The sequence below is a fragment of the Nothobranchius furzeri genome, chromosome 5, assembly GCF_043380555.1.
Source record: "Nothobranchius furzeri strain GRZ-AD chromosome 5, NfurGRZ-RIMD1, whole genome shotgun sequence".
Taxonomy (NCBI): domain Eukaryota; kingdom Metazoa; phylum Chordata; class Actinopteri; order Cyprinodontiformes; family Nothobranchiidae; genus Nothobranchius; species Nothobranchius furzeri.
The window spans coordinates 67489399-67501929 of record NC_091745.1 but is presented as its reverse complement, the minus strand read 5'-3'; positions in this window follow the sequence as shown (position 1 = coordinate 67501929).

Here is a 12531-nt window from a genome sequence, read left to right as displayed (position 1 = left end):
GCCCAGGTAGCACATAAACAATGCAATTTGACGGTTTTCTTAAAGTAGGAACGTTTAACTTGTGCGGCCAGAGCGCTCTCCTTCCTTCTGTTCTGCGTGAACCTGAGCTGGTCACCTACTTGTGCGTAATCAAATGTCTATAGGGGAAAATATGGAAAAGATATTTTCCCTCAGACCGACTTATTGCTGTTTTATGGTGTGGCTGAATCTGCGATCCGCTGCCACGCGGACTGGAATAACAAATGCTGCAGTAACATGAGATGTGGTCAGGTTCGGAGTCACTGGCTGGAGCGGACCCGACTTTAATACGTCATCCCAAAATTGAAGATAATATCTTAATTTTACCTTGAATGAAAAATGTTATAAAACCTCTTAAAAGTTTTTATCACAGAGGAGGCAGCGCTCATTTCTGTCTTCAGTCTGACGGCGCGCCGGAGTTTGCGCAGCGTGCGCGCTTATTGAATCTGTGTGTGTGTGTGTGTGTGTGTGTGTGTTTGAGTGTGTGTGCGCGCGCGGCACAGCTCCATGAGCCGCTCAAGTCACCGCGTCTCGTTATTGGCGCTATTTAAACCAATGTTGTAAAATTACTTTTGCCCAGCCCAGATGTGCTCACTTGTGCACCCGTGAGCTGTGGTTCTGCTGGAACACGTCTGACCTCTGACAGACGCACTCTGAACTTCAGATCTTCAGCGCGCTGTCAATAGCCTGAATGGGAATCATTTCTTGTTATTTTGTTACATCCATAATGTTCTGTGTGTGAGGTTTACAATGTCAGAACACCTGCATGAGACAGGTGTTAATTACAATCTGCCAGAATGACTCACCACCTTCAGATTCCTCCAACACCGTTAAAAATGATCAAATACGAAACATATCGGCGTGCGCAGGCCAGAGTGCTGAAGCTCGGCGCATTGTTATTATGAAGCTAGGGCACATGTGGAGGGCACACGCGCAAAAATATACTTGTTTTCAATTACATTTATTGTGCCCACTTACTTTTTCTTAGGCCCACCCACAAATGAGTTTCTGGCTACGCTAATGGTGACTTTTGACAGACTTCTCTGAGCTCCGCAGCCATTACACTTTTCACCTCGCGCACCCCCGGGGGTGCGCGCACCACACTTTGGGAATCCCTGCACTAGAGTACTTTAAAACAATGCAGTCTTTCATTCTCACTATTTTTATTCCGTTCATCAGTTAGCTTTCTGTGAATCTCAATAGAACACTGTTTTTGTTCACAACAAAGGTTTCCCCAACAATCAAAAATGAACGTACTGAAAGGTTACAAACAATATCAACTCAATACTGCACATCACAGTACTACAGCATACTTTACGGTACAGTACTGCACATGCAGTAACAAAAAAAACACTTCTGTAAATAAAGGAAAAACTAGGCAATTGTGCGTGAGTGGGATTATGGATCCCGCCGTCTGTTTGGGTCTGGCCACACGATCTCGTCAACATCACAACCGATATTTTCTCCTGCTTAGCAACGGAGAAAATATCTCCTTGTGTGGCGAATCCATCCATGGATTGACATTACCTCAATGTCTCCGCATGCCTCTTCCATTGCCTGACGAAGAGGCATGCGGGCATGTGGTTGGCGGCCATACACGCGCCATCTCCAAGCGGACAAAAATTTCTCAATTGGGTTTAGAAATGGCGAGTAAGTAAACAACTTCAAATTGATCATGGTTGGTGAACCAGTTCTGGACCAGAGCTGCCCGGTGGAAACTAACATTATCCCAGACAACAATGGGCTCCTCTGGACTGGCCTGTTCAACTGCATCATGAAGTGTATCTAGAAATGTATTTGTTGGGTATTGTGGGGTCCTAGATTGGCATGATGGTGTAGTAGCCCTCGAAGGCTTATGGCGGCATACAATGGGATGTTTTCCCCGCACTGCCCCAGGACATGCACAATTGCCCTTTGGCCAATTATATCACGACCTCGTCGTCTATTGTTAGTGAGGTTGAAGCCAGCCTCATCAATATAAATCAATTCATGAGACTGTGCAGCTTCATCCATGTCCAAGATTGTCCACAACACAAAAAAAATACATAGAATGGATGGCTGGCATTTCCCAAAACACACAACTACAGTACTACACGTGCAGAATCCCCCCGCCCCCATCTCACACACACACACACACACACACACACACACACACACACACACACACACACACACACACACAAGCACATGTCTGTATCTATGTGATACTGATACAATGGCATAGCTATTACTGTACTGAATTTAGTGGTGGGCATAGATTAATTTTTTTAATCTAGATTAATCTCACTGTAATCTTGGAATTAATCTAGATTAATCTAGATTAAAATGGCACATTCAAATTCTGCCAAAGGCATATGTGTGTGCTACCTAGATAATGAATAAAAGCAAGTCGTTGAGAATGGAGGCGTATTTCTTGTTTCAGTAATGCATCACAGACTGATAAAGCAGTTTTACTACGATAACTGATGATGAAAATAAATAATGATCAATAAGTATTTGTGTTTAATAGCTGTTTATTCAGTTCAACAAATTCTGCACTGTAGGTCAACAGAATAGGTCATGATTAACTATTTACAGTCAGTAGCATTTGGTCAATCAGTCCAAGCTCTATTTCTCCTTCTTCCACCAGTCATTCAAGCAGACCAGCTTGTTCACATTGTCTGGTGACAAACTAGTTCTTCTCTTCTACACAATATGGCCTGCTAAAGAAAAAAGTATATACAGTAGATACACACACACACACACACACACACACACACACACACATACATACATACATACAGACATACATACATACACACACACACAGAAACTATCTGGCCTGGGGAGGGGGTTAAATTTCTGGGGTGCCCTTCCAATGCCCCCCTTTAGTTTGCATGTAGGATCGCCTCTGGTGAATAGGAGCGAGAGCTGGAAATGATGCCACAGCTCACCTGTATGAGCAGAAGCCAACTGTTGCTGTTGTTGCCTCTGAAAATGGCAAGGGGAGTTATCCTAGCTCAACTTTTCTAAATAAATATAAGAATTTATGAGTAAAACGTTTATTATTACAGGTGAATTTGAGTCGAAGCCACATGAACAACGACCTGTAGAAACACTTTATCACAATAAACAGCCGCTAAAAGAGCTAAACTTAGTTGGAAACCGCACCTGTCTGAGAAAGTCGTCTCGGTTTTCTCACATCCGAGCGCTGCTTCGGCCGCGGACGGTGAAGTGTGGCCCGGGGAAAGCCCGGCTGGAAATGTCGGAGGTAAACAAAACAAAATAAAAAGAATGAAAGTCGGATTTATGGATTAAACTCTGGTTAAAGTACATAAATTATTTACTTGTCCCGCGCTATGAGATGGGAGAAGCGCTGCTGGTGGCGACGGTGCGACTGTTCGGCTGCATGGGGAACATTAAACTCCGCGAGCCTGGCGTCCGTCCATACCTACGATGATCCGCGCTGAGTACACATCCGCGCCAACCAGGTATCCATCCGCGCAATGTGAAAGTCATCATAGTTTACTTAGTATAGATCCAGATCCCAACCCAACTTTGAGAATAGATTAACGGCGTCATTATTTTTATCGCGCGATAAGAGTCTGGCTTTGCCGCAGCGCGTTAACGCCGATAACGGCCCACCCCTAACTGAATTACATAAATACTGTATTATAAATGTACAGTAATGGACTGCAAAACTTACTTGTACATATTCTTGTCGACATATTACGACCCTGATACCGTTCCTCTCAAATGGGACCCAGTACAACTGCTTCATTGTGATTTGATGCTTTGCCAAGACACATCCGATCGTGGTAATGCTTACTCGATTGATTTATGAATACTTGCTTATCTGCATGTATTTGTTGCCGAAGCTGGTGGAGACGAATAGCATTGTTTGCACGGACTATTTCCACAATGGCAAGTTCCTGCTATTGGGTGAACAGGCATTGCCGACCACCTCGAGATGGTCTTCTAGTCATTTTGTAGGAAAAAGCAACCACAAATTACATTTGGTTTAGTTCTTTTTTACAGTACTGTATACCGTACACAGTAATGTGACATCTCAATGGTACAGTACCATGCACTATACTGTATGTTTCACAAAACTACCATTTTTGTTTCAAAAGGATCACTAGCCAAGTTGCAATACAGTATATGTGATATGGTAATGTGATACAGTAAAGTACTGTAAATACTGTAGATACAGTCTGGAGGAGAGAGTTGAAGACATACCTGTTTTCCAGTCTAAAGGTCCTTCTAATGGAAGCAACTGTGAACCGGCTGGTGTGGGTGGACTCTCTGCCCAGCTACCCTCATTGTCAGGCCATGATTGATTACACAGGGTATCCGCGGGTCCTTAAAAAGTCTTAAAAAGTCTTAAATTAGCTTTTCCAACTTTAAGGCCTTAAAAGTCCTTAAAAATGACAAATGATCCTTAAATACAGTTTCCAAATGTCTTAAATTGCCAAAGACCCAATAAACAAGATTCTTTTTTTTTCTATAAAATGTTCGTGAATTTCTAGTTAGTGTTCGGCATTGTTTGTGTATGATATTGGCATTAGCGGAACCGTACACATTCAGTTGGTTGTGGAAGGGTTAGGGTTAGGGTTAGGGTATTTTTAGATGAGCACATTAGCTGGTTAAGCTAGCGGGAGCTTTGGGCCATGGGGAAGTGCAAATTGAATGTCAACTGGATAGCTAATCCCACGTTCGCGATGTGGTTGGCGCCGATTCCAGGCAACAACTGCGAGGCCCGCTGTACTCTGTGCAAAAAGCTTTTTAAACTCGGTTCCATGGGAGTTAAAGCTGTGGAGTCGCATATGCACAGCGAGAAGCACAAAGCCACAGCCAAAACCCACGAACAGACGCATGCAATTTCTCAGTTCTGCACCGTGTCACCGGTTTTCCCGGCTTCAGAATCTCCGAACCCAGCAGCGACCGCAACAGCATCGGACCTCAGGGGGATTTTTGGATCCACTGCAACTCTTCAGGCAGAGGTACTGTGGTGCCTGCACAGCGTAACAAGACACCAATCCTACGGCGCTAATGAGGGAGTCGGAGATATTTTTAGAGCTATGTTTCCCGACTCAGAAATTGCTAAAAACTTTACGTGTGGTAAAGACAAAACAGCATATGTAGTCAAATTTGTACTGGATGTATTTCTCAATGGCGTCCTGAGCCAATGCTATCAGGAGCTATTGGAGTTTAGCAAGAAACTACTACTTCTGTCCCATGGACAAGCAACAGTGGAGAGAAAATTCTCTGTAAACAAAGAGGTGGAGACCTACAATATGCAGGAAGACACAATGATTGCTCAGCGACTAGTCTGTGATTATGTCACTGTCTCGGGGGGGTCTTCAACGTCCCTATGTCAAAGGAGCTACATGCGTCGGCTGCATCAGCAAGGTCCAGATACAGAGTGCATCTAGATGAGCAAACGAGGAAGAAAATCACTGATCGCGAGGCACAGAAGCGAAAATCTGCAGAAGAAGCCATTGAGGAGCTTAGGAAAAAGAAGCAAATTCTGCTGCAGGTGTCCAACAGCCTACATAGAGATGCTGATAAACTTGCAGTAGATGCTGAAGAGAAGAGTGGAACCTTGATGGCCCAGCTCATCACAAAGTCAAACACGCTGAGGAAGAGATACAGAGAAAAAATGTATGAACTAGAACAGGTGGAAACTGAACTGAAGACCAAGACTGAAGAACTCTGATCTATTCCATAACTGAGAAAGGAGTAGGACCATTTACTTATATTTAGTATTCAATACATGGTACTTGTAATCATTTTACACGTTCATGTAAATGCAGTTTATTTAAATACGGATATTCACAGTATTTAACTCAGAGTTCTTAGTACTGCATTTTGTTTTTGTAAAATATATGCCCAGATTCTCTTATCTTGATATTTGTGTTATTTTTCATCACTTTCAGTTCCAATAAAGGTTTGGCCAGAACTATTTGTAAGATCGTACTCGTCACATTACATTTTTTAGTCTTGAATGTAAGGTCTTAAATTTGGTCAAAGTGGCCTTAAAAAAGGTCTTAAAAAGTCTTAAATTTGGCTCCCTTAATCCTGCAGATACCCTGTTACATGATCCACCAAAGTTGCTCTAATGTCATCGGAAATATTGTTCCGTACATGACCTCTTCGACCACGTCCACGTCCTCCTCCTCCTCCTGATCTGAGGCACATGGAGGTAAGATGGAAGAATGGCACAAAAAGGTGGACAGAAGATGAGCAGAATAGAGAAACAATGGGAATGAGATCAGATATGGGGGACAAAGATCACGATCAGCTTTGAAAGTGCAAGACATTGATTTATGACCCTAATGCTCATCCGTTGGTTACTCGAACACAAAAATATTGCTTGTTTGCAATGATTAAGGTATCTACTGCCCCCTATCGCCAGGGAAAATACACACCGTCTCTCTAAAGCGTTAATTTTTAAGTAAAGGTGGCTGCCACAGCTAATTAACGTTAAACCTTATAAATGAAAGATCAGTCAATGAATTTGACAGATGTTGACCTAAAAAATAAGTTAGCTGTAGTAAATAGTCATCACATTTAGAAAAGTGTTACAGCATTTATACATTGTTGTTCTTTCCCCTTCAGGCTCTGCTGTCTGGATGCTGCTAACTTTTGGATGCATTCTCCTTTGCATCATCTAGGAGCTAACTTCACTGACACGGTACTCCTCTCCTTTGATCCTTGTCTTCTGCACTTTATTTCCATGCTCTTCCCTCAGGGCTAAACCATTCTTTTTATTTAAAGTTTCTTCAGGCACACATTTTCAGTAAAGTCCGAGCAGCGACAAATGAGGAATTATATATTTATTTTTATTTTTTTTTTACTTGTCAGGAATATTGTTAAATATCTTGTGGGAGCAGAGTGAGAATAAATGTTGAGAATTAGTCCCAGAAGTGTTTTTACCTGCCTAAAACTAATCATTAAGAACTGAATATGTCATGATTTCACAGAAAAATAACAAGCCACTTTAGCAGTATTTATGGGTTTTAGTTTTTAGTTTAGTTTAATTTAAAAAAATTAAAATGTTAATGTTTCAAATATCACCAGTAAACTAATCTATACTCTGAATGTTGAAGGAAAAAGAAATACTGTATTGGAGCAAGAGAAAGCATAATCAACATTTTCATTAGCTCACCAGCAAAATTTTACAATTTCAGATCAAGCATTTTTAACAACTGATGTTTGTTTGACTGTTGATGGATTTTGTTCTCAGTATTTCTCTTGATGTTCTCAATTAACGCAGAATAGCTTGTCAATAAATTAATTCAAAGAATAACATGAAAAAACTATTTTTAAATCTGCTCTTTTTATATTTCTCTCAAGAAAGTGTGACAGCTTAACAGTTTTTCAGACTTTATGTAGACAAACGTTTAAAGATTTAATCAAGAAAATATAAACTGATGCAGTATGGATATTACCGGGATGTATTTATTCAGCTACAACCCTATCTCCCCAAAAAAGAAATAGCAAAAAACAAAAAGTTACAATTATATCCCAAAAAAGATGTGCAGCCATGTTTTCTTTCATTAATTCAAGTTTATTTATAAGCGCCAAATCACAAGAGTCGTCTGAAGAAAAGTTAAATATAGTTAAGTTCATTAATCCAATCAGTATAAAGTTTCATATATAATGAACCCAGCAAATTGCATCAAGTCACTGAAAGGCGTCACCGTCTTTACTGCAATCCTGTAGCTCTATCTATCATTTCCACCGGACGACCACACTATCTCAGCACGAATATCAAACTGTCTCTCTGACATCTCAAAATGGATGAAATCCCACCATCTTCAACTCAACCTCTCTAAAACTGAACTGCTTGTCATCCCAGCAAAACCATCCATACAGCACAATATCTCAATCCAAAATGACTTCCTATCTCTGGCTCCTCCAAAGACAGTTTGAAATCTGGGTGTTGTGATTGATGAACACCTGGCCTTTAAAGATCATGTTGCCTCTGTTGCTCGTTCATGCCGCTTTGCGCTGTACAACATACGTAAGATCAGACCATACCTAACACAACATGCCACCCAGCTCCTGGTGCAATCTACTGTCATCTCCCGCCTCGACTACTGCAATGCTCTTCTAACTGGTCTTCCAGCCTGTACTGTGAGACCTCTTCAAATGGTCCAGAACGCAGCGGCGCGTCTGGTCTTCAATCAGCCAAAAAGAGCACACGTCACCCCTCTGTTCATTGAGCTCCACTGGCTACCGCTAGCAGCACGCATCAAATTCAAATTGCTAACACTAGCATACAAAGTCCGAGACGGTACGGCTCCCATCTACCTGAATCCTCTTGCAAAGGCTTACGTCTCGGCCCGGCCGCTCCGGTCATCACAGGATCGTCGACTAGCAGTGCCTACACCACACTCAGGACAATCCAGACTTTTCTCATGCATCATTCCACAAATGTGGAATGACCTTCCTAACACTACCAGAACTGCGGCTTCCTTTTCTATTTTCAAGAAACTCCTGAAGACCCTGCTCTTCAGAGAGCATCTTCTTAACTAGCACCTTGCCTGCACCCGTCCCCCCTCTCTACTGTCCACTCCTTGTTCCCTCCTCTCCATGACTGATGTCAATTTGTTGTTGTTACTATTGTTGTTAGCCTCAAGGGCAAAATGTCGATTATCACTTGTAAGTCGGTTTGGACAAAAGCGTCTGCTAAATACATAAACATAAACATAAATCCTCGTACTAAGCAATAATGTAGTAACAGTAGAGAGGAAAACTCCCTTTAATCAGAGGACCTCCAGACGATCCTGGCTCAGTATAAGCAGCCATCCACCATGACTCACTGGGGATTGAGAAGACAGAGTAGACACACACACACACACACACACACACACACACACACACACACACACACACACACACACACACACACACACACACACACACACACACACACACACACTGACACACACACAACATATACCAAGTAGTATTTCTAAAGTCCCATAGTCATCATCACACACTGGTGAAATTCATCTCTGCATTTGAGCTATTCCCGTGGGGAGTCGTGAGCTGCAGCTGTGGCTGTGCTCGGGAACATTTGGTGGTTTAACCCTCCAATCCAAGCCCTGAAACCTGAGTGTCAAGCAGGGAGGCCTTGGGTCCCTTGGTTATGACCCAACTGGAATTTGAAACCCGATCTCTCAGTCCCAGGGATGACACTCAACCTCTAGGCCACTGAGCTGGCTACATTGTGATTTCTTAGTAGATATTCTATTTAGTAAGAGATTAACTTTATTGTCTTTATTATAGTGAATCTATAATTAATTGAACTGGTGAACTAGTAGTAGCACATTACATGTCAAAGAAAGAGAAATGTTATTATCAGGAGAGGGAGCGTGTTGAGTGGTTAGCAGCAGTGTGCCAACTCATGGCACCCTCCATGAGGCCACCACAGCTCAGCAGAACACCATTTTAGTTTCTTCTGAGGGGAACCCTTAGAGAGAAAATAAAGTTAACACCTGAAATAGCAAGAAATAATGCAATTATAGAGAAGTGGTATAGAAGAAAGTAGTAGTGTGGAAAGTGGTCAGTATGTGTTCCAGCAGTCTAAGCCTATAGCAGCATAACTACATAAATAACTGGATAACCTAGCCTTTTAGATGGAGGCAGAGCCAGGGAGAGCCGTCTTTATTAACTGTATTCCCATGTGTTAGCATGCTTTCTTTAGCAAATAAAACTTAAGTCACACATCACAAATCAAGATTTACTTGTTTCTAAGAAACTAAATATGCAGCATTAATTAACCAGTGAGATTGCTTAAAATAATAATGTTCTAATTTGTTTTCCATTGTAATTAATAACCAAGTATTTTCAAACTGTTTTACATTAAACCTATGTAATGATCTGAAGTTGTATATTTATACACTGTAATTAGATAATGTAATGATCTGATTTTGTATATTTATACACTGTAATTAGATCTAAGTAATTAATCAGAAGTGGTCGTTTTTATCATCAGGGAGTTTACTCAAACACTCTGTATTGACTGAGAGACAAGAAAAGAGAGAGTTGGGATCGTTTAAGAATCTTTAATTTCTATAATTATAAATTCTTACAATCTACCAGGACTATCTCAATGATGAATGCATATGGATTTGGATGTTTCGTGTTGGTGTGTGTGTGTTTTGTTCAGAATCTCTAGGCTGACGTAGCGAATCTGGTTGTTATGACTAGGCTACCACGAGGCTTCAGAAGCTGATGACATGATCCGCCATTTTGCCGTATTTACGTACCCAGTGGAGCCTCCCGTGTTAGATCAGGAATTGCCAGGTCCTCGGACCTTCAGATGTACTGGAGCTGGTTGAAACAGCGGTCGCAGCACACAACGCCCGTCTGAAGGGTCGACTCAGGTAGCATCGGCAGGCGTCAACAAGTTCACTCTTATTTTGAAGGAACGTCATCTTGTTGGTTCAAACGACGGAAATCTCCAGCTTGACAGTTCTCAGCTTAAAGTAGAAAGTACAGCTGGCCAGCCTGTAACTTTCTTAATGATGACGATGGAAATCCTTAGGACCTCCAACTGAACAGAACTGAGGTTAACATGGAACTGAATATAAAATGGCGTTGCCTTATTTTATATCCCCTAATTGTTTACAAATCTTAGTAAAGCGGATTGGACGACTTTCATTAAACAACCCAGATTCTGCCCTACCACAGACGAAAGTTCTGATTGGTTGAGAATAATGTGTCATGCGTTTCCATAGTAATGTAGATCAGTCTGTCTGGTGCAGTCCTGTTTATTCATTAAACACATAACTCATGACATCTTTATTTCACAGATCATTCACCTGATTATTAATGATCAACATATGCTCTGATTAGCTTTATCACGAATAAAGTACTTTAATTAAAGGAAAGCGTTCTTCTTCTCTTCTTCTGTCTCTTCTCCTGGAATGTAAACATACTGAACCAAGCGTCCGACCTTGGTGATGTTACTGTGTGAAGGGGCAGCTGTTAAGGGCAGACCATTATAAGCTTCATAACGCTACACCCACTACCACTACTACTGCCTTACAGTAATAATAATAAAATAATACTAATGGTTAACATTCTCTGAGCTATATGCAAATGATTTCAAAACCAGTATGAAGCTCAAACTTGTTCTTCAACATTTATTTTTGATGTTCTCAGGGTCCAAAAGCAGCAGTTCAAACATTAACGATGCTTTTTCTTGCTCCATGACCTCTCAGGTTATTTTTAAAAAAGGCATTAAGCTCGGATGTGGCTAATGTTTACTGATCAAAGATATATGAAAAGCCTGACATAAACTTAAAAGGGACAAACATGAGCACAAAGTGTACTGTGCAATATTTTTTAAATTACATTTTTTTTAATTGAAGAACATATTTCTGTTTTTTATGTTTATTTATTTGTGTGGTTTCCCAGTTCATGATAAATTAGCCAAATGTGAATGAATGTGATTGTAAAACAAAGCAGGGAAAAAAACTTGAGCTGAGCACATTATACCTGTGCACTTTAATCATTCATCATGTTTCACGGATGTATTCCATAAGACATCCTCCGTCTGATGCTGTTTACTCTTACTGTGATAATGTGAAGAAGCACCTGTTTTCATGTTTTATGTTTTAAAAGTATTTTCTCAACTTTGACCTACTTTGGTGCCAATTTAAAAAAAACACTCTCATCACTGCTGAGTTTTGCATGAAATTTATGTTGTTCATATGTACAAATATGTAACTATATGATGTGTGTTAACATAAAGGATGAGTTATATATTTAACGTTTACAATATTTAACTATGATGTCGACATACAAGCTGAGTTAAATATTTCTTGTTTACTGTATGTAACTATGATGTCCGTTAACATTAAAGAGGAGTTAAATATATTCTGCTTCTTGTGCATTTAAAAAAAATCTTATCTGGATTAAAATTCCTGCAGTATTGGTTTGAATCTTCATGCTAATCAAGTCTATGTTAGGCTGTATGTTACTGTTAGAAAATTAGAATAAAAATCCTTTTGGTTTAGCTTCAATCATTAAAATTGTTTAAAAAACAAACAAAAATGTCTCTTCTTGGACATAATTTTTTAAAACAGTAATGTTTTTTTAACAGTAATCAAAATGTAAAAAAAAAATAAAAAAAAATTACAAATTGAAAAAGTATCCCTTCATGGACATAACTATAATAAAATAAACACTTATGAAAAACTAGCCTAGAAATGAGTCTGATAAAAACCAATAAAATTAAATATTATTAGTTTGGGTAGATCAGAACCTTTCATTCAAAATGAAGAAACAATAATTAAAAAAAGGACAACTGACACTTGAAACTGTTTAAAAAACATCAGACTGTTTATCAGAAAAAAAAACACAGTACTTATGATTCTTTACATATTAATATTTACATTTAATATTTTTATTTGTTCTTTTTTATTGTGAGGAAAAACTACAGAGGAAGAATAAGTGGAAAATTTACTTTTGTGTCAAATCAGAAGAGAAATGTCTCCTGGGACGTGTTATTAT